This window comes from Temnothorax longispinosus, chromosome 2 (genome assembly GCF_030848805.1).
Source record: "Temnothorax longispinosus isolate EJ_2023e chromosome 2, Tlon_JGU_v1, whole genome shotgun sequence".
NCBI lineage: Eukaryota > Metazoa > Arthropoda > Insecta > Hymenoptera > Formicidae > Temnothorax > Temnothorax longispinosus.
This window is the reverse complement of record NC_092359.1, coordinates 14,286,302-14,310,861: the sequence shown is the minus strand read 5'-3', so window position 1 is coordinate 14,310,861 and position 24,560 is coordinate 14,286,302. Positions and strand designations below refer to the sequence as shown.

At 30.5% G+C, this 24,560-nt stretch overlaps 1 protein-coding gene across 3 annotated transcripts in view; it reads right to left on the bottom strand.

Annotated features, from left to right (window-relative positions):
- The window catches only part of Tk (tachykinins), a 75,657-nt gene extending 58,768 nt beyond the window's left edge, over positions 1-16,889 (bottom strand). For all 3 annotated transcript variants that reach the window (XM_071769705.1, XM_071769708.1, XM_071769706.1), the window contains exon 1: positions 16,732-16,889. The gene's annotated coding sequence lies outside the window, so the exon portion shown is untranslated. The remainder of the gene's footprint in view (positions 1-16,731) is intronic.
- Between the last annotated feature and the right edge of the window lie 7,671 nt (positions 16,890-24,560).

Genomic DNA, 24,560 nt, shown 5'->3' with positions numbered 1-24,560 from the left:
CCGTGATATTTCACATATCTATATAATGGATATAATATTCTCTATAATATTCTTTGTGTATACTTTTCATTTTTTTTCATATCTAGAGAAATTTTATTTTTTAAATTCAATTTCTTAACACAATTATCTACCAAGAAGAATCGTCTTTTAAGATTTTTCAAGATACAACTCGAATGTTTATTATCTGTTTTATGCCTTTATTTGTGTATTATGCCTCATGTAACCCAGAAATGTTGGGCATTTGCCGCGCGTCATAACAGCACCCCGCTTGTACTTCATCATACGGTGCGTTGAAATCTCCCTAGCATCACCGTTTTGTACTATAATCAGCTATATCTTTCACGTCAGACGCTCTTTTGTGTGAATACATTTCATAACACATCTAACTGTTAAGATATATATCATTGATAAAATGTTGAAACCACAATTGTCAAAGTTTACTGATTTCAGTTTGCATTTATAGGATAATGAAATGCCACGTTTCTGACTTTTATTATTATAAATATTAAAAATATAAATTATAAATAGGTTACAAAAATCCTTTGCTGCGACCAAACTGGCTAATATTTATTTAACATTGTGTATAATGAAGTGTTTTGCAAGAGCGTTAATTTATTGTACGCACTTGAGAAGGACCGGAATCTCGGTTGAAACGCGTTGTGCTTGTTAAATAAATATTAGCCAGTTTGGTCGCAGCAAAGGATTTTTGTAATTTCACTACTCACTGGCGAAGTAAAAGTATTGATATTATAAATAGGTCTTAAATTAAAACAAAAATTTCTATAGAAAGAAGAATATGTATACAATAACTAAATTACATTCAAAATTCAACTCTTTTGTAATAAAATTGCAAATAAATTTTAAGAATTTTAATGTATTTTATATAAATGCTGTCTTTTCAAATAAATAGCTTTCATCCTTTATTGTTAATATTTTTTTCTGTACAAAATATTAGAGTTTTTTACATAGAAATTTCAATTTCTAACACGTCTTCTTCACTTTAAAAGTCGATATTATCTACAGGTTAATATAGCCACTCTCGGTCTCGCGGTGCCAACGCAAGTATTCACTTCTTTTTTTTTCTTGTTTCCTTCATTAACACGCAACAGTCACGCGAGCAATCCTACACATCGGCACATATGCAAATAAGAAACAAGTGCACATCATATTGCGGTCGAATGTGTGACAAGATGATATCATTACGAACGGACGTGATATGAAAGCACAAAGTTTTCCGGGTTCCAGAATTTATTTTACTAATCTACCCACGAGATACTGATGCACGCTGTGGGATACACGCAAAATAGATCAATGAGGTATTTCCGCTCCACCAGCGTCATGTTTGTCGACGTTGAAATTGCGAGTGCTTGACCGCCGCATATCTTGCATCGCGATGCAACCATATTCGTAGACGTAGCGGAATGCGCCGGTTTCTTAAAGTTATGGCCTCGACGAACGAAAACTTGGAGCGCTATAAGCTTTCCTACGAAAAGGTAGAAAGTAACGCGCGATTATATCCAACGGCTTGAACGCGAAGATCTAAATATGCAAAGTTGTTGCGTGTCGTGAAATACGCGAGAACTTTGAAATCGATAATGCGTCCTCCGTTTTTGTTTATCAAAGTACCAGAGCCACCACGGAAATTGCCTACTTTCTTGGGAGCGGTTGTTTCGACGATAACAGTCTAGCGAAAACTAAAGCAAAATGACAACGGAAGATTTTATACATATAAAACGATACATTTATCTGTGATGCATTTATGCCTCCCGAGAGTGTCGCTTATTTTATAAGTATTTTATCACACACTTTATGTAAAATATATAAATATTCTTGTTCATATAAAAATATATACATTTGATACACATACACGTGCGTGCACATTATATAATTACAATTAAATTATTATTACATGAATTACACGATATTGTGTTATACAACAATTCCTTTATCGAACATTCGAATAATATCGTTGCACACTGGTTTTGTAAAAAATAGAAAAAATATAGTTTATTAAATTTTAATCACATTTTATCTATACCTCTTAATTGCAAAATCTGCATTATTATTACATAAAATTCCATTCCAGAACGTTTAGTAACATTCCAAATGGTACAAAAAATTTTATAATTCCTGATGCATTATAAATGCCGTTTTCTTTTTTACATTTGTTGCAAAAAAAGGCATGGCTTAGTTAAGATTATGTAAAATACGGATTATATTTAATAAAATAGAAATATAAAAATTTAATAAAATAAAAAATAATTCTGGATAATATACATATTTATACATTAATAATAATTTAATAAAAAGTAATAATTTAAAAAAGCTTTTCTTATTTTCTACTACATGCAGAAACAATAGACTATTATATTTTTATTTAATTTATTTTTATTTAAATTAATTAATTAAATGTAACAAAGTTAGCATAGATATTTTTTTCCTGTAATTATTAGCGGAATATATCAAACGCAACTATATTACTCTATACTGTTAAAGCAACGCTTTCTGTCTTCGCGTTACTAATAATATCCTTTTTTTCATAATATCATTGTCATTCAATACGAGACAACTAATGTTATATTTTCTTATATTTGTCCCAAGAAAAACATATGCCCGCTTTTTCTTTTTCTTCTTCTCACGAGCGTGATTTATGAAATTTTCGTGCGAATCCTCCCAGGACCTACCTTCGTCACATCGTGAGATATTTATCTGACGGTTGTGTACCTTGTAAGAATATACAAACATCTAAACCGTATCTGGCCTACTGAGATTTTAAATGCACAAATGTTCTTTAAATTGTCTTGTTGCAGGGAGACGGACTTTATCTTCAGTATTCCCATCTGCGATCGCTGTATATTCGCTGATATTGAAGAAAGAGACAAACTCAATATGCATGCACGAAACACTTGATAAGTAAACTACAATTTTTTATATCGACCTTTTTACAGATCAAGTAAAAATCTCAGAATAAAAGTGATACGCGCAAATACCGTAGCGATTTTGAAATCCACTTACTGTTCAATATAACATGCAACGTAAAGCAGCAGATGCGACATAATGTAATTGGAAAATAGCACGCTTCGTTGCGAATGACCGCGCCACAAATGTGACGCGTGAAATATCTCGCACAATTATTAATAATTATTTAACAATTGCGGTCAATGCAATAGGACTTACGTGTTTAATAGTTTATTGTAGAACACATACGTGTTCTATAATGCGGCAAATTAATTAAACAGAATTGTATGCATATCGAATTAAGTGATCATATACTTTATTCTACTTTGATTATTGCTTTACGTGCATTTGATAAATTTTGTTAATTTGTAATTTAAAATAACAACTAACCACATGCTTATTCTAAGTTAAAAATACAATCGATACTATAATAACAGATTTCAACGATTTGGTTTATTAAGTGGAATCTTTACGTGAAACGTTTTATCATTAAAAATCCTGTATAATATTGCTATAATATTGCTCAACTGTGCATATCTCCGTACGCAATGCAAAATGTGAAGCAGGCTCAACAAGTGTACTACTTATAGTTTTCCTGTGTTCCTCGGAGCCTGCTTAAACATCAAATTTTTTATGTCGCGCGATGTTTTACCGTTTCATACATTTTAAAATAGATATTAAAATTAACTCCGTTGTGCCATTCGTTGAGAACATATGATTCATCGAACATGCAACTTTCTATTATTAAACATGCATTCCAAAAATTGCCTTAGAAAACGTATTAAACTGTAAAAATTTCATCTTGAAGCATATGTAATATATAATGGTATAAAATTCGCAACCATGGCACGGTTACAAATTAAATATCTTAGCAAAACACACAATTAAAATTCAAATTAAATTTCTCTATAATTTAATTCAATTTAAAATCACACGTTGAAAAAATAAAATTTATTATTTATCAAAATTATTTAAATGTATTTGCTAAATAATAATTTCTTTAATCTTTATTTTTTAATTTTCAATTTTAAGTAATTTAATTCAAAATTTTATAAAAAAATAAAAAAACTGAAGATATTATCCTAAATAAAAATAAAGGAAGCTTTGTTTTCGTAAAAAAAAAAAATTTTTTTTGTTTTTCTGAACGTGTTCAGAATGTTCTAAAACGTCGAAAAATTGTAATTTTAAAAATGTTGTTTTAGGAATTTTGCATGTAGATTTCTTTATCTTGATCGCAAATTAAAAATTGTGCAAATTAGAAATTTGCACTTGGCTTCCTCATAGAGGAAGTGATGTCTTAAGATGCTAATACGGCCCTCTGATTGGCTAATGACGCCTTAAGACTATACTTAAGACGATCTTGGATATAAGACCCGACCACGGTCTTACACACAGGTCTGGAAACTCAGACCGATTTTGGTGGTGGGGGATGGTCGTTTTAGCAAGGAACAATTTATTTCACGGCGTTGTCACCATGCATCGCTGTCATCGCGAAGTGTAGATGGTAACCCATGGTAACGTGACAACAATCTTTTAATTGCGCTGTGCATTTTTGAAAATGACATTTTATGACATTTTTTTGAGCTAAGTTTAAAGACTTTTTTCAGTTCTTGAGGACATGGACAGCGACATGGATTGAAAATAACATCTTTCTTCTGTAAATCTTTTTTTATATGACATTTTCTTTCTTTAAATAACTGTCACAGTAAAAAGGTTGGTATCGACCTTAATTGTGTGTACAACTGCATTGATATTTCTTGAAATGAGAATGTAAATATTGTGAATATACTTGTAAATTAACTATGGATTTTCAAAACGGGTTATTATTTACTTCATTATTTACTTCCTAAAGACTCATAGCCTTCAACTTTTTAATTAATCTTATAAAACCGAGGCATACATAAGGTAAGAATCAGAATTAATACAAGTCGACCGCGCTCATACCGCGTCATCTTTAAATAATGTAAATTAAAAATAAATTATCAATTTATTAATTTGCGCATTCGTATAATAAAAGATTTCAAACGTTTTTTCTTAATACAAAGTTATTTATTATTCCTTTCCTCATTTGGAACTTCAATTATTGCCTATCTGACACTCACGATTTTGAATTTACTAATTACTATTTCCGTCCTTGTCCCACCACATAGTACACTGACCGATGGCAGCGACTCTTGCGGTCACAAAGCGAGTTATTTTCTTCGTCGCTAAGACGACCATCCCCCACCACTAGAGTTTCCAGACCTGTGTGTAAGACCGTGGACCTGACTATGAATACCGGCCTTAAAGAATTATATATGAAATAGAAATAGAAAAGACTGAAGAATATAATAAAATTAAAAATAGACCGATATCTTAAAATTTGCGGAAGTTAGAGCTATTATAAACATTTTTTTTTTAAATAGGGACTTTTGATTGCGTATAAAGCTGGGTTTAATCAACCAAATCTTAAAGAATTATATATGAAATAGGGGTAGAAAAGACTGAAGAATATAATAAAATTATAAATAGATTGATATCTCCAAATTTGCGGAAGTTAAAGCATAAACGAACATTTCTACAAAAATTCAAAATTTTATTAAAAAAGAACCGCTTTGCCGATCATTGCCAAATTCAATCCCAACCTTCCTTACATGATACTCTATCGATTAAAAAAAAGTGCACTCCGATATCTAAAAAATTACGGAAGCTAGTTAGAGCATTAACGGACAACAAAGCAAAAATTCAAAATTAAAAAAAAAAACCCCTTGATTATTAGCAATTTTTATTAATTCTATTATATTCTTCAGTTTTTTCTACCCCTATTTCATATATAATTCGTTAAGATTTGGTTGATTAGTTCTGGAGTTGTAGAAATTTCGGTAAATTTGGCACATACACACATACACACATGCACACATACACACATACACACACACATACATACATACAGACATTTTTTAAAATTGCAATTTTTCGACGTCTTAGAACATTCTGAACACATTCAGAAAAACAAAAGATAATTTTTTTTAACGAAAACAAAGCTTTCTCTATGAGGAAGCAAAAAAGATTGAAAGAGAAAGTATGATAGCGTAAAGTAATATATAGTATTTATACGATTGTATGGTAATTATATGTATATGGTTATAATGGTATGGTAATTTATGTAATTATCGTCGCGCATTAAAATGCCGTTATGCAAATTTCACAATAAAACAAAAAAAAAATCTGATCTTGTAGAAGAAAATGTTTCATATACAATATGTTTATTAATCTTGTGCTTACGTAAAGTGACGGAGATTGTAGGACAAGAACATTAGCAAGCAAGTAGTACGAGCGTATATGTGTCAGACATACTGATTATACACGCGGCATCCAAAAACTAATTATTGCTTGACACGTAATTTTATATAATTGCAAGAATAATCTTTGCAAAAGAAACAACGATTAATTAATATCTTAATTTTATTACAGATGTTTCGCGATTCTCATCAAGTTCGGTATAAACGTTATATCGCAACGGAAAATTTTAATTAATTGCCCATCTTTACGCTCAGAACGTGATTAGCATTTTCTGTACTTTTTAATCAGATTAATTAACTTGTACGAATCCATCCAATTAGCTATTGCTGTGACCAATTTGAAACATAACTGGAGATTATTGCATTGCAAAATATTCCCGCATGGCATGACAACAACATGACAGTCTATCGTAATATATTCACAACAAATGAAAATATTTAACGAATTTATTAGATAAAAACTAGCGAGTGGAAAGTAATATACCTCGAGAATTTTTATTATCTAATTGTCTCATAATTTGCTTTAACGGAATTTTAATTTTATGTCTTGTTACAGATGTAATATCGAAGACTGAACACATGTGGATGACATCACGCGTCATCGAAAATTTTCGCTGAAAAGAGATTAATTGCAAATTGGGTCAGGAGTAGGTAGAAAGAATAATTTTGACAAAGAGTTTTAATGATATATAAAGCCGATAAAATCTAGCATATTTGCACAAAGAAATAACCCCACAAAAACTTTCAGATGCAGAAAGGTACGTCGTATCAGGAGAAATCGACAAGGCATTTGTCATCGCTGAATAACTCAATACATTTGCGTTCGACAGCATAAAATTGCGAATTGGGCCTAGCTATATTCGAACAAATAGACAAATTTAATCTACAAACCTGCTGTAATACGTAGTGTTTACGCAAAATAAGCGGATACCGCAGTATATCCAACCAATGGATTTAACTTTGACATTTATTGATATTTTGCGTTCTGTGGTTATAAATATGATACATATAGATAAGTAATCTCTTGTGCGCGCACGAGGAAATAGCAATTTGTAAATTTATCTGATGATAGACATATTTTTTGTTTTTTTGTTTCTTTTTTTAAATTTAATTAAGCTCAAATTTTCTATACAAAAGTTAGATTGAAGGTCCACGGAAATCAACGCTAATCCACGAATATAGGATAGATGTGGGTGTTTTGCAGCTCTTGTAACGAACGTTTCCCGCAATACCACACATCCGTGTCGGTTTGAACAGAGGATAATACAAATGACAGTAAACCTCCCATATAACATGGATTTATATAACACGGACTTGTATAACATGACAGAAAAATTTCAATATTTGTTTGTTTTAAAGTAAAATAAAAAATAATATTTTATCGTTTTATTTTTAGTATTTATTTTAATTTTTTTATAATAAATCTTACAATTTTTATAAATATGTGTCTCTAATTAATGTTTATAAATATATGCATACATAAATTATATATGTACATATAATCTTATGTGACTGTATAACATAGATTCATATAGCACGGGGACGCATCCCTCGTGTTATATGAGGATTTACTGTATTTTAAACAGAGGACACTCTGACATATTGTCCAATTATTAAATCTCTATTAAATGATTTAATTATAGAATGGCATTTGTTAAAATTAAATGTTGCGAGATAATCAAGCATCACGATACAAAAAAATGCGAATCATGATTCGATAAAACACTAATAGTAAACACTCTTTCACAAAAAATTACAATCTTGAATTGTTTATTAAATGTAAAAATATTTCCTTGTGTCACAATATTGTACAATATACCATTTTGTTTACTTGAACTGGAGTATGAAATAGAAGCAAATTAAAATTAAAAAGTCAATTTGCAACATCATGAAGATTTCGAACAAACCGCATTATACGAGGCAAAAGCTCGATACAAACATTTGCATATTGCTGGTATAAATTATAAATTTCGTACGTTAGCGGAAGTTTTGTTAAAGATTAAATAACGTAACATACAAACTTCGTTCGTAATAAACAGTAGAGACGCTGTAGCGCGCAACTTTAATATCCCTGAACTTCAATAAATTAATAAAATATGGTTTCAATATCTTAAATATAAAGATTATTATTAAGATATATTATTGAATCCAATTAAAATTTTAAAATTAAAGTAACGTAATTACGTACGAACATGTATTCAATTATTTTCTTAAAATAATGTGTTTAGTTAAATAAGATGGTCTAGCGTGTCTTGGATATATTATTGCATAAATAATAGCGAATCTACGATGATTCATAAATAATAACGAAATCTATGATTATTCTGACTCACCTATTTCTCCGAGGGAGTAGAACAATGTAATCAACTGATAAGACAATTCTCGACAATACACGAGAGAGACAAGTAGTCACTCTACAAATAATTTATTGTTATCGTGTAGCCATTTGTCATGTTGTCAAATTGTAAAAGTAAGATATATATAGCAGAAAGAAATCAGAAGATTCTACCAGTAAAGGTAAGGAAAGTAATCTCGATCGCGTAGAGCTATATCTACACGGTTTGCGTACATTCACTAATGTACATGTAGAACACATTAATTTCAAATTACAAAACACATAAAAGAAAAGAAAATAGGACACATTTGTCGATTTCGACTTTATTTTGTTGTACGTTACAAATGTCAAAATAATTTTAATAATAAAGATAATTCGCAATTGAGACTGAGCAGATATTATAAACATCAATTATAGCTTTAAAATAATAAATGTAATATAAAAATGATTTATGTGTTTTATATATATAACTGCTATAATAATTTAATAATTTATATAGTAAAGACTATATATGTATAAATGTATTAATTTTGCTATTCTCTATTTATTGGTCTCATGTATAATTTCTGCTATTTCTGTTGAATTAAATATTATTGATTTGGACTTATACACTGCTAAGTAAGCATGAATTCGTGTCGCGAGCATCTTTCAATCGAAAACCTTTGTCTAAGCTATAATATATGTATGTACGAATTATTAAAAACTAACAGTAAGCAGAATTATAAAAATTAGAAAAAGGAGTTATACACCAAAGAGGGATACGCATATATCTATCTCTTTAATTAAAACAGTTTATTTCAATCCTTTTACATTTAAATAAACTATTTTTTAAATCAGAAATAAATATATATGTATAGAGAAGTGTAAGATGAATGTGTGCTTATTTTTTTATTTATATGTGTATATGCATTATATAGTAATATAAGCTCAATTAATATTTAATTAATATTATTAAGCAATCTTTATATTAAGATTTCTACGTATTAATTTGTAAAATTGCATATTATTCTTTATTATATTTTAGCAGAATTAATTTTATTTAATTAAAATTAAATTATTTAACTTAAATTAAAAATAAAGTATAAGTTATAAAAATATTAGAATAGATTGCTGATTCAAGTAACCACTTAAATTTTAATCAACTAGCTTTTTTTCTACAAAATCTGAAATATACAGCAATTATAACAAGAGAAATAAACTCTATATGCCGGTTTGGAAATGCCCGCGTATTAATTCACGTATACGTAATGTAAACGTGACGATTCTCGTTCTGTTCATCGTTTCGCTATTCCTCCATATGCAATTTCGGAAACCAGTAAACAAGATTTTGAAATATTATTTCCGTTTCGGAAAGTTTAATCGGATGATAGAGTATTATAATGCGCTTAGGAATGCAAAGTTATTTTCATTTTATTGTTCGAGATACGCAATATGCGGTTATGGACTCGATGGACACGGATATCCCATGCCAAAATGAGGTGCTCAAATAATTTGATTTGTCAGTGATTATCATTAATAGCTTGTTATTCAAAATCTACCACTGGTGGGTATATATTGTAAAATATTATTTTATCAAGAAAGAAGAGAAAGAGAGAGAGAGATCAAGTGTTGTGCATTGAAAAATTTTAATATCGTAAAATTATACCATCCGAATTATTTTATGATTTAAAGGTAAAAAAAATAACTGTATACAAAGACTCTTGTAAGACTAAAAATTAGTTTACTTATAACATTTATAAGAGAGTATTTATTCTGTATACTTATATATACAGTATATATATGCAAAAAATAGTTTGTAAAGGGAACATTTAATTTATTATTAGACTATTTAATTAATCACAATCTTAATTAGGCTCAATCTTGATGAAGATTACTAATCTCTCATGAGTAGAAGTTCCGGAAATTGAGTCTATAATTCGCTATTCCCTTGCATTCCTTTTCTTATTCTTATCGTTCCCCAAGTTGTAATCTCTTTGGTAAGACTCTCTCAAAACTCATCCAATCGTCTTTTCGCGTGTCTCATTTTCTATGCAAATACTATAATCAGAGAATATATAGAAAATAATGTAATAGAACAACTAATGTCATTATTTTCTTTCTCGTCAAATCACATGCATATTGCAGTGATAATAATATATTAATTGATTTATATTTTATAATTTTACTTTAAAGTATTATTTGTCCTACTAATAATCCAGATATGAGATAAGAAAAAGAAGCAAAAGAGTAAGAGTTGTATGAGATTAATTCTGGAAACTATAAAATTCCATAAGATATAACTTTTGTATGCAGATATAATATTATAATATCTATAATTTTCTATAGTTACTTCATAGCATTGCAAAATAAAGAGACATTAATAGGTTATAGACCTTGATTTCTCAACTGAATTACGATCGAGTTGAAAATAACATTTGCCAATTTAGCCTCATGAATATGGAAATTTGCAAATTTCATTAGCGTTGCGGTTGATTACAGTTTGACATTATTTTTATAAATTTATTTTTACAACAGATCGGATAATTGATATTATTAATTTATTGGAGAATGTCATAGCAAAAGATTCTATATCAAATGTATTACTTCAGAGATTAACATTGTATAAATTTTAAAGATAAGCATTCTGTACTTCTAGGAAACGTTTAATAATAAATTGTAATCTTAATTTGAAATTGTTCCTAATTTTAATTTAAAAAATTGTTAAACTTTTCTAAATATTATATAAACAATCAGAAGTGATCTTTTTCCTCGCCAGTAATGATTAACAAAGGAGGCGGTTTAATTCAATCTAACTGGCCATTTATTAATATACAGGATGTTTCCAAATATGTGGGAAGCTTTGCAGTAATGGATTCAGGATATAAAAACAATAAAAAAAGTTTACATATACATGTGTCCTATTGGATCTTGTTGACGAGTTACAGTCATGTTTGTACTCCAGTAATGTGGAGCTGCTTAACGTTACAGATGCTCAAAATGGCCACATTCGATTTGTATTTGTAAACAATGCTCAATATCTCCGCAATATTTCCCGACCTTGTTGATTTCACACATTCTATTGATTGAGTTTACTCACTTCAGTTCGTTCTCTTGCTTCTATTAGAAGCACTTAATAATAATTTACTCAATAAAATGTATAAAATTGAAAAGTATATTCTGGAGATATATTGAGCAGTGTTTATAAATACAAACCGAAAATGACCATTTCGAGCACCTCCTATAAAGGTAATGTGTCACATTGTTTTGAGCCTTTCGACTCACGAGACTCCTAGAGATATTATTGCCACCTTTGACTAGAGAGGATACGGCCTTAGAGGCGTTCAGGCATAATCCCACGGATGGTAGCTTCGCACCACCGGCCGCTCGACCGAGTGCGTGAACCAAATGTCCGAACCTGCGGTTCCTCTCGTACTGAGCAGGATTACTATCGCAATGACTGGTCATCAGTAGGGTAAAACTAACCTGTCTCACGACGGTCTAAAGGTAAGCAGCTGTAAATTACTGAAGCACAAAAATGGCTATAACTCGAAAACAAGATCAAATAGGACATATGTTTATATAAACTTTTTTCATTGTTTTTGTGTCCTGAATCTACCACTGCAATACTTCCCACATATTTAGAAACACCCTATATATTCTCAAACACATAACGTTTCGACAATGGTTTGCGGTCCTTATCAAGTGTATATATATCAAGTGCACTCTTGATAAGGACCACAAACCATGGTCGAAACGTGTATTTGAGAATATATATTATTAAATAGCCAGTTGGGTCGAATTAAACCGTCTCCTTTGTTATATAAACAAATTGTGCCAAATATTTGCTAATGTAAAATATTTGCTGAAGATATGAAAAAACGTTATTTATTATTAAAATATTATTTCTCATCAAGTCGTGATTACTGCAATATTTGCAGGTCACACAGATCGCAAGCGCGATTGCCTAATCAAATAATTAAAACGATTGACCATAAGGGAACTGGGAATATATCATAGTCCGCACATTGCATAAGAATTAGCTGGATAATGAAACGTTTGAATAAATTATAAGTTTTCGCGCCGATTAATCTTCTGACTTAATTAGATTATCTGGAGGAATTATTGCAAGAGATTGCATTGTACAAAACTTGCTAATTACTTTCATGATTTCTGCACACATGGGAATGCCCTTTGCCTGAGTAAATTATATACACGATCACTGTCAATTTAAACTTGTGGAACGGCCCCCAGCTAGGGACCTCGTTTCAACAACATATACTATATCTAAGTAAGTCAATAACGTAAACTAATTATACTCCTAACAATTAGAGACTGATATTTGACCAGCACAATATCAATATAAAACAATTATAATAATGTCATTTAATTCTCTAGGAAACTTTGGTTGTATTTCGATATTTACTGTCAGCAACTGTCAGTACTGAAAATCTATATATAGTATACACATGACGTAAAATATAGAAAAATACTTATTCATTTAATATAAAAAAGAACATTTCATCTCTCTTGTCGTTTTTTTAAGCACTCAAAAGTGCTTTTAATAGAATCAATCATACTCACACATAATTACGATCTAAACTAAATGAAGAATGTGCAAACTATATAGCTTTCGGGTATTTTTCTTGCGCGAAGTCCCGCGAAAAACATTGAAGAATCTTAATCCTTTGCACTCTGTAATAAATTCGCTATTTTATTTCAACAACTCGATAATTAAATAAAATCCTTTATTTTTAAAAACATTGAATTTCATTATAATACGTCGTCATGTTTAAAGATTTAATAACATAAAAAATACGTTAAACTTTTAGAAATATCCATGTCAAACATAGCTCCACATTTAAGTTACTGGAATAAAATGTGATATCAAGTATAGCTTGACTTCCGAGTAAAGGATTAACGCTACAATAGTGAAATCGAAATAACGATTATTCTGTCGCCAATATCCTGAAAGATTTCTCACGAAATCCCAGACAGAGGAAACTTCACCACGAGTAAAAATTTTCACCACGGAGAAATATCGTGGCTTGTACATGCGAGACCAGCGAGAGAGAGCGAGTTTAACCAACGATTTTCGAACCGATAAAAACATGAGAAAGGTCCGCGGAATGGACAAGCACGATGGAATTTAAAAAGTTGCTCCACGTCCCGGGGCATACTCCCACTCGACAGAAACTTCGGCACTTATACTCGCGTCCACGTCCCGTAGAGTTCAATAAATATGATGTTCGTCCCCTCGGAGCACATCGGCTAGTTATAGTGGATGACTGTGTTTCGCGCTAACGAGCGACGGGCAGCGGAGTTAGCTCGGTGACGTGAAGTATGTGCTTCATCGGCGTTGGTGTAAGCCGCATTTGAAACGGTCGCAGGAGAATAGGTAGGTATCGCTGTCGTAAAACATCGGGAATTAAGATTGTCTCCGCGCGAGATTCCCATTCTCCGAACTAAGCCACATTTAGGCTGACGTTTCTCAAAATTGCTTTCGATCGCCCCTCATGCCGTACAGAAAATAGAATTGGCCGGCATATGCCTCTTACAATTCAACACTCTTTCCGCATTTTTATTTTCTGCTTTTATAGAAATAAAGAAATGATTCTGCAAAAAATATTGTAAGTAATATTTGCGTGTTGCAAATGTTAGATAAGCAGCTTTTAAAACTGCTTTTTGCAGTTTACAGAATTAAGTTGGATTTGTAAAATTGGATTGTAAATACAAATAATAATATTTCAAATATTAAAAATTAAAAAATATAAAAAACTAAAACTAATAAATTACAATAATTATTAAATTGAAAATAAATAAAAGCTTCCAAAAACTCGTAAATTAATTTTCTAAATTCTTACTTCCAAATAAATGTTTTTATTGTGAAATATGGAAAATGCAAGTTTCTAAAAAAATACCAGTCAAAAATATTTTGTTATTATCTTTTTGTCATCTAAAAGTCATACGTTAATTAAAAAACTGTATTTGCATTAAAATGTTACAGAATAGTTACAGCGGCTAGAAAGGCAGAAAATATTGATGTAGGAAACAGGAAATGGTATGTCAATGCGCAAGAAATCACAGAATGAAGAATAAAGGCCAGATATTAAATAAAAATATTTAATACATTGAAATCTCGTTGCTCGTATTTTGTTTTTAACCAATAATCCAAAGCAGCTGCATTCTTTCTTTTATCTTTTTTTTTCTTTATGTTTAAAATATTATTAATAAATATAAATTTTAACAATAATTTTGTTAAATATATTTAATATTAGTGTTTTTTAAATTTAATGTTAAATATTTTTATAATCGAAATATTGTTAAACTGAAGTTTATGAACGGATGTTAATTATTTTCAGAAAAAAAAATAATTTGAGTCAATTGTTATCAATGTATGCGCGGCAGAATTATTTAAAAAAATTGTTTAACCGTAAGAATTGTTTTAGTCTTTTTTTTATTTGCTATAACATATTGTTATTATACCTTTTATCACATGTTAAAGTTTGATAAAATATATAATTAAGGAACTTATGCGTTTTGCATTTTTGTTATGTGCATATCTTCCAACATAAAATGGTATAAAGCATTCAAACTTTGTCACGTAATGCTCTTAGTCTATAATATACTAAAGTAACGTTATTTGTACGTTGCATGACATGTATTAACAAATTGTAGTTAAATCGTAAAACTCGTATCAATGTTGAATAAACATAGTGCTTTTAATCAGTTTTATAAAAAATAAAGAATCTGTTTTTATCATATAAGACTACACATATTACATTAGAAGCCTGTTGCTTCTATGATATAATCGAACATTGGCACGGGACTTGCCCGACGACCCTTGTCTGCGAACTAAACAACTGATGTTGGGTTAAATTTGCACAAAACTGAGTTAAGAGGATAATAGATTTCTGTCGTTACAACAAAGTATAGTTTGTACATACGTATAACTGAATATTTGAAAACAAAAGGCTCTTGCAGTTTATTCCATTCTTCAAAAATGACATAACTTAAATAATATTTATAATAATATAAATAATTTCTACCGAACTAATACAAGCTACTACCTCACAATTAGCAAAAAAAAACAGTTTATCCTTTCATTACAAAATGTAATAAAATATATGAAATAGAAATTGAAACGACATAATTTTCACAGTAGAAAGAGTGTTCAAATATTTTCTTTATAAACGTCTTAAGCAGATCTAAGCATTAAGATGTTATGCTAAAAGACTACAATTATATTTGCACATATATTAGTTTCAAAAGTTTTACTCGGATTAAATCATTTATATGTAAGGTATCTATCTTATATTTTATTAATCTTATTATTTTCTTTGTTCTATGACTTTCTTTACGTAACAGATAATTAACTATGACTTTCTTTACTTAAAAGAAAGTTTACGTAACAGATAATTAACTTTTCGTGAAAGATCTTCAGGCAGTTTTGTCTTAATACGTACATTTTGTAAAGTTTATCAGTATAATGGCCAAATTTATAAGATACACGCAACGTATAATCATAAACTCTTGATCTGCGAAAAGCAGCCAAATTAAGGGCTTTAAGAAAGGTAGTATTAAATTCATGCTATACTCAATTGACTCTTGATCTTACGAAAAGGCTAACAAATTTACTCTATCATAATTTATGCAATAATGAAGATCATTATCTTTGCAATTCCTTGTTTTAAATTAATTCTGTTCTAAAGGAGATTGAAACCATTTCTTTTTAACTCTAAAAGATATAATTTCCTATAACATAAATATGGTCACAACTACCAATAATTTAAGCATTTTTTTATATATCTGTAAAACAGAATATATTTTTTATTTGAACAATTTCTGTCTTTATTAAAATATAAGTCTTACCATTTTCAAGTACAAGTGAACATTATTTAGGTTGTCACAAGTTTAAGATTTATAAGAAGCACAATTTTTATACTTTTTTTTCACTTTTTAAGCCATAAATTATAAATTTTATGAAAAAAATAAAAAGAAACGCTAGTAATTGATTAATTCTATAAACCATATTTTTAAAAAATTAATTATTATTAATTTTTAATCACTATAGCATTTTCTTTTTATTCTTTTCATAAATCTTCTTCCATTTCTTATTAACAATTTCTTATTTACAATACACTAAAAAATGTATCTGCCAAATTAAAAATTAAAACTTACCTTTCGGAAGTAAGACCGGAGACTTCAAAAGACAGGGCGATGTAACAGTTAGATCAGAAGGAGCTTGACGATCCGTCTTCAAGTTCGGCAATCCTCAATATCTCAAAGTGAGAGACCTGCTCGGTATGGCGAATACCAGTCAACTGACTGAATCCAAAGCTCCGCGTGCTTGAAGTTATACGTAACGCTGACGTCACGGGGCACAAAGACCAATCAGAGGGCTGAGCTTGCGCCTCGAACAGGGGTAGAACGGCCCCCACCGATCGGTTTAAAGAGAGCCTGCACCTGGACATGAACGGCGATCGTTTGTTCTCCTTTTATCGCGCGCGATCCCCCCTTTTTGCTCACTTCCTCAACCGCGTACTTCGCCCACGCGAAAAATGTTCAATTGTGACGTCGATGACGTGCCCTCGCACCCTGGTGAATGGGAAGGTGTTATAAGATCGCCGTTATTAAACGGATGGCGCGATATCGCGTTTGGTACGTATGACGAGTTCACTTACTTTGCTGACCAACTATGACCTCGCAGTTTACGCCTCGATTGGTGGTCATCGTCTGACTTGCCTAAAAAATGGGGCGAGTCGATACTCGTAACCCTTTCGCGAATTAAACAAACATGAATTAAAGATGCGTTCTGTTATTACCTTGTGTAATAAATGGTGGTTGATATGGAACTAAAGCAATCAATGATTTATGTATAAAAACGTAAATTTTACACTCGAAAAAACTACTTTCTTCCATACTTTAACATAAGTCTTTTCTTTAAGCCTTCCGGACAAAAAAGAAAGATAAAATAATATTTTTTCTTTTTTTTTTTAAACAGTATTTATCTTTAACATTTGCAGTAAAAAAATGTCATTTGACCAGGAAGAGCTTTAAAAACTGGTTTTTATATTGTATATTGCAAATTCAAAATTTAAGAAATAAGTACTTGAATATACACAGTTTTCTTTTTTTCTTCTGCTAGCACAATCTATACTATTATTATAAAGCAACAGGGTTTGCATTTTTTTTGTTCGCTATGATCTCGGAAACCAATGAACCGAATTTTTACCAAACGTATATGAAATAGGGGTAGAATTTCCCGGGGAGTGCTATAGGGTGTATAGTTTTTTGTTACCGATCTTCCGGAAACCGGTTTTTCTAATTTCTTCAATTTTTCGGGAAATAATTGGCCGAATCTCAAAGAATTATAGATCAAGCAGGGGCAGAATTTTTCGGGGAGTGCTATAAACTGTATAATTTTTCGTTACCGATCTTTTTGGAAGCCGGTACGGAAATTTTTTTAATTTTTCGGGAATTTATTGACCGAATCTTAAAGAAGTAGTGGTAGAATTTTACGGGGAGTGCCATGATGTGTACAGTTTTTGTTACCGATCTTTTTGGAGAAACCGGTTTTTAAAATTTTTTCAATTTTTAGGGAAATAATTGATTGAATCTCAAAAAATTATACATGAAGAAGGAGTATAATTTCCCGGGGAGTGCTATAAAGTGTACTATTTTTTGTTACCGATCTTTTTGGAAACCGGTTCGGAATGACCGAATCTCAAAGAATTGTACATAAAGTAGGGGTTGAATTTCCCGGGGAGTGCCATAAAGTATATAATTTTTCGTTACCGATCTTTTAAAAACCAGTTTTTTTAATTTTTTTAATTTTTCAGGAAATAATAAGGGGAGAGGGGGAGGGGGAAGGGAGGGAAAGAAAGAGAGACTATTTGCGTGTCTTAATACACATGTTCTCCGGGTCGAAGCCCGGCGAGGCATGCTAGTTTAAGAATATAATGAAAAGCATAGTAAGCATAACATAAAACATATTTAAGATTACATTTCTTCACGTTTTAATTCACTTAGATTGCTTGCAAGCAAAAGATAAATGTCATTATATTTCAAAAGACATTCTAGAATATGTCCACGTAAAAACACATTTAACGTTATTAATACTTCGCACATAAAATTATATACACATCAAGAGTGATCATGATGTAACAGGACATGAAGCAGATACATAAAAAAAACCCACTATCAAGGAGTACAGTTTTTATAGTAAAAGTCGCAGTCATTATAATGTCCTTATAAAAGCCTACCGGCATCATTAAGTTCGGCAGTTGTAAAAAAAAAAAAAAAAAAAAAAACCGCGAACGTCGTAATGTCCCTTTTTCTATCAACCAAAATACATTAAGGGAATCCTAAAGTGAAGGCTGAACTTCCTCGACGTCGGTAATGTCAACATTTCTAATTCTGTTTTTTTGTCATATATCTATATCTGTCCTTGTCTAACGAGAGGCATCTGTCTTTGTTCGATTACTGCGCCATCTCTTGCCACACGCAATATTGCTTATCCTGTCAACCTGAATGTGCTTTTGCACATATAAAAGTTATATAAAGTAATCTTTTTTTCTAGGTTTTCAATATTAGATCTAATTGCACGATATTGTTCTTAAATGTTGTCCCTAGGTCATGCCGGTCTAATTTTGTGGATATTTATCGTGGAATTTTTGTACAAAGCAAATATTGTCGTCACGTATACCAAAAATTAACAAAAATATTAATTTTTTTTCGTTTTCGATATAAATTTGACCACCATGACCTAGATTTTGATGCGTACTTTAATTCTAGACAAGAATTTTGCATTTCTATAAAGTCAATTAAAAGATTAGTGCTAAGAAAAAAAGCCGGTATTACAGACGGCTTTAGGATCCCCTTAAGCAACCGAGCTGTGCATTATTCTCGGTATTACCGTCCGAGAGAACCTGAATCATTTATCAAGAAAGACAATATATCCAAAGAGAGAGATGCTATTCTCACCTTCGCATATTAAAGAGCTATCATCAGGCATACCTTTTGTGTAATATAAGTTAATAACCAATTAAAGCGAGGAAATCAGTCAAGACAATTAATTAAACGTTTCAATTTCTGATAATAATACGAGATCGACAGGGAAATATGTAACAGTTTTATGTGTAATGTCTTAATAATATTAGTTAGGAATCGGGATATAGACACTGTTAGTGCGGAGACGTAATTCTCACCCGAGGAAATAGACGTGATAACCGAATTAGAACCCCCAAAACGCGCTAATCGCTTTTTATCTATGATCTCGGAAGATTGTTATCTTTATGGAGATTCATAGAACACAACTGGCGTAGGTAACAAACTTTGCTGTTCTAAAACATTGAAAATTTATTAGGCGCGCACACAAATAAAGCATTCGTATTCACTTTTACACAGAGTGCTTTGACTTTCGTCGATCTGCTATTCTTGGTTATTGTGCAATATAAATAATAGCAATATTAGTAGCATTTGCCTTAGTTCTCTAAAGTGCTATAAAGATAAATGTTATCAATGTGATACTACATAAGTTTTAACAGCACTCTTTAAATAAAGAAAAAAGTATTTGCTAATCGTCGAACGTGTCATATGTTTGACATTATCGATTAACGAGATTCTCACATTAAGCAATTGCAGTATATCGTATATCTCTGTTATCGTCCAACTGTCACAAAAAACTGCCGCGATAAAAGCGAAAATTAAATATAAAAATCCACAAAAAATTGTGCTTTATAGCAAGCATGTAACAATAATACATAATTAATAAATTCATCGATACACATTGTTTTATTCATACTTACACACAAATAATAACCAAATATTTAAAATAGAAAAAAGAGAAAGAAAGAGAAAAAGTGAGAGTGAGAATAAAAGTGAAAGAAAAAAAGAAAGAGAGAGTTATAAATTTAAATAATAATTTAGAATACGTTGATGCTCAGAAACATATAATATCAAATAGTCGTAAAACTCGCAAAATTATATAAATTTGTATAATAGTCTATACACACATATAGTAATTTATATATAATAAGTGCACAAAAAATACATATTTTATACATTGTAATGAAAGAAAAGTACACCCATCATAATAAAGTAATATATGTGATTAAGGAAGATAATTAAATTTATATTATTCTGATATTCTAATAGATCGCTTTACTTCTCGAATAGAAGGGAACAACAGAAGCGTTTCCAATCGATCGATCGCGATTTGCGCCTATAGTCGCGAATGTTCTTCGTGAACAAAGAAAAAGTTACCTTATAACATAACACTTCTGTAGAGTATTTTTATAAGCTGATGTATTATATAAAAGACAACTGGAGGGTAGTCGACGCCATTATACTGACCTTTGAGAAAAACGTGTGTGCGGCTTACAAACGCATATGTTCAAGCATCCTCGTTGACATCCTCAAATTGGTTTTCTATATGTGTGTGTAAATGTGAAAGAGAAGTCGAGAGGCATTATCTTCGATGTTCTATCTTCTTTGTTGAATTGCGTGCGAAGAGAACTGGGTCCGCTGTAGCTGTTACTTAAAAAACACTATACATAGTACTTTAGGCCTAGAAAAATATATTTAAAAAACAGATATAGATTCTCAAAAAAATTTCGCAGCAATGTTTTCTTGATTAAAAAATTAAATAACTCTTTATCTGTTGCAACTTTTTAATTCCTTCTCATTAAATTTCTTAACGAATGCACCTCAAATAATATAATAATTAGAGCTATTATAAATTAGAATAATAATTAATTGCGGAATTGCAGTTAATATCGATAAACAAATTTTATGAATTATACGAGTTCTTTAATTTATAAACTTTTTATTATGATGTAAGTGATTTCCATAATTAAAACTCTTGAAAAGTGGATTATGACATGTACCTCACGTTATATATAGTTGAACAACTTATTGTATGTATAATATTATCGTCGAACACATTACAAAGTTAGTTTTCCGATTGCAGAACTGACCGTGTTTTTTCCTAAGGAGTTTAAGAGGAGTGACTATGGCATTTGCAAGAAAATAAAAAATGGCTTCAGTTTCACGGTCGATCTGTTACGGTCGAGAACCGTTACTAACGATCAGAGAAGAAAATACTCTCGAGTGACTGTCTCTAACGTTCTTCTTTGAGAAACATGTATATCCTGCAATTCGTACATAGAGAATGCTTCGTGAAATTTGCATCAAATTTTCCCATAATATCTGTCTGTCTATCACCTATCTATTTGTTTGTATATGTGAAGGAAACGAAGGCAAAACGGCACACTTAACGAAAAAAATATTTACGCGCAGAAACAGTAAGCTTTATTATAAAATTATTATAACATAATTATATATGTTATAAAATAGAAATTTATTTCTTCTTATTATCTATTAATCAGACTTTAATCAAATCACAGATAAAAAAGATATTAAATAATTTTTAATATCATCTTTTTGGTCCATTTTTATTCATAGCAAGGTAAAACGGATTACTTTTGGAGGCAAAATGGACCTATCCATTTTTTTTCTGTGGCTTTGTCAATATCTTTGGTAGAATTATATTTAGTCAGTCTTCTTTTTAAAGTTGTTTTTGGCACATTATATAAAGACGACGCCTTATTGAGACCCATTGCACCAGCAGTAACTTTTACAATAGCATTTTTTCATACTATTTTCGTTCCAAGACTGTCGATTTATTTTTCTTTTGTAGTTATTCACCATCTAAATTAACAAATAATAATAATAACGCTTAAACAATGTCAAAGTCATAATGTCGTTAACAGACCATGTGTTTTGCTCGATCCGTTTTGCCTTTTGGGTACTGATTAAATCAATCTCTAAACTTGAAATTATGTTGTATTATTTTTTTAATTTTTTTTACTTTAAAACAAAAAGAACAATATTAATTTATATATGCATAAGTAAAACTCATTACGATATACCAAATAAACTGAAGGCTAGTTGAAAATTGCAAAATTTAGATCAAACTATAAAAAAAAATCTTATCTTGCCAAATTACAGTGCCAAGACGAATAACAGCTTCGAGCGCACTGACCAAATATGAGTAGAAGACATACTATCTAATAACGCTAGTTGCCACCACAGAGTGCTAATGGTTTAAATATATTAAAAGTGGTCCGTTATACACATATCAAATTATGTATATTTACAATACAAACAAAAATACTTATATATTTTTTTGTTTTTATTGAATAAAAACAAAAATTTTCCATTAAATGGAAGCAGTAGATAATATAATCTTAAATTCAGAGAAACGTATTCACGGAAAAAAGGTTTTAGTTATAATAACCAAGGCTTGGTAAAATAGCTTCAACTAAAGGGTTTATTGATTATGACGAAGTAATTTGGTTAATGTTAACAAATTTGGTTAACATTAACCAAATATTTTGTCATAATCACTAAACCCTTTAGTTGAAGCTATTTCACCAAGCCTTGGTTATTATAACCAAAACCTTTTTTCAGTGTTGTTGCAAAATCTCTTAATGCTATACTTGAGATTATTTGAAGTAAATTTCTTTTTATTATTTTCTTTTATTTAATCACATCTATTTGCTATTGAAAGAAGTTTTTTCACGTATTACTCGACTCCATCCGCATCCTTTTGTTTTACATTATACTATACGAGCTAGCAGATCGCCCATCACATAACACGAATGTTCGCTTGATTTATATCATAAATTCAATTAATGTCGAGACTAAAAATATCTCGCCACCGCTTTTCTCGCAGGTGCTTTAGCACATTTTACGTTAAAATTTGTATGGCATTTTATATCAGAAAATTTATTTCTTACTGATCACTCGCCGAAAAATTGTAATCAGTTGATACAATTTCAATTGTATGCGCTTGTGATTTATCGCAAGAGGCAAAAATCTAATCTTTACGATCGTTTTATTATTACAAAACAAATGAAAATCACATAGAAATAAATTTTTTGCTAAAATATCAATAAATTTTATTTGCTTCTCTAAAAATTATTTGTAATAAAATTATAATACTTTATTGTACAATTAATTATTGCATTGTGCTTCAATATATATATATTTTATGTTAAGCAATTTGGTTACAACTTATTCAATTTTTTTTTTATATCTCCAATCTTGCTCGTGAGTTGTAGCTATAGCAAAGTGTTGAAAAAATGTCGATATCATATCTGTATTGATTTGTCGCTTCGCCCGAACGCGAGAAACGGAAATGTTCTGTTCGTAATGAGTAAAAGAATGGAAAAGAATGGAAAAATTCGCCACTTGGTAGCTAGACTACTTTTAGTCTAGCAAAAGATTTAATCCAACACTACATTGATCGATCAAATTTGACGATGCTACGAAGAACCGCATCCTGTCAAAGGTCTTTGTTTATCTCCTTTCAGAAATTGATGGATTCCAATTTAATACTCGCCTTGCCTACTCGATATCCTGTTATCACCATACCGGAAGCACAGCGATCGAGTTAAAGTGACTTGTCGCGTTGCTCATAAATGAACATACATACATCGAACATTTGTGTGTTTATCTCCGATAAATTATTGTATCAACTGTTTAATCCAAGAACGGCAAAACCTCCTCGTCATAATAGCAACAGACGACTAAATTTTAAAACAGAAGACTAAAATGTCAGACTAAAATCTTATTGTTAGTCCAAAGATAGACAATTGCATGCATCGACGAATGCTTTAACTTTATATGATCTTAAAATGTTTGTTTATTTACTGCAAATTTTTTAGATTTTAAGTGTCTTATATGTATCGACATGTATATAATATCCAAAATGCACAAAAATAATTAAAACACTTTTGATTTTGCCACATATGCGAAGTAAATGAAATATTAAACTGTGAAAAAGTAGAATCTATTACGACATCGACATAACACTTTTCGAAATCTGTTCTTTACATTTTCTCCATTCAAAATTGTAAAATTGTCCCATGGAAAACAAGATTGAATAGTCTGGATTCAGAAGCCAATAAGGAATGTGTCTCTCTTTTCTTGCGGGAGAAATA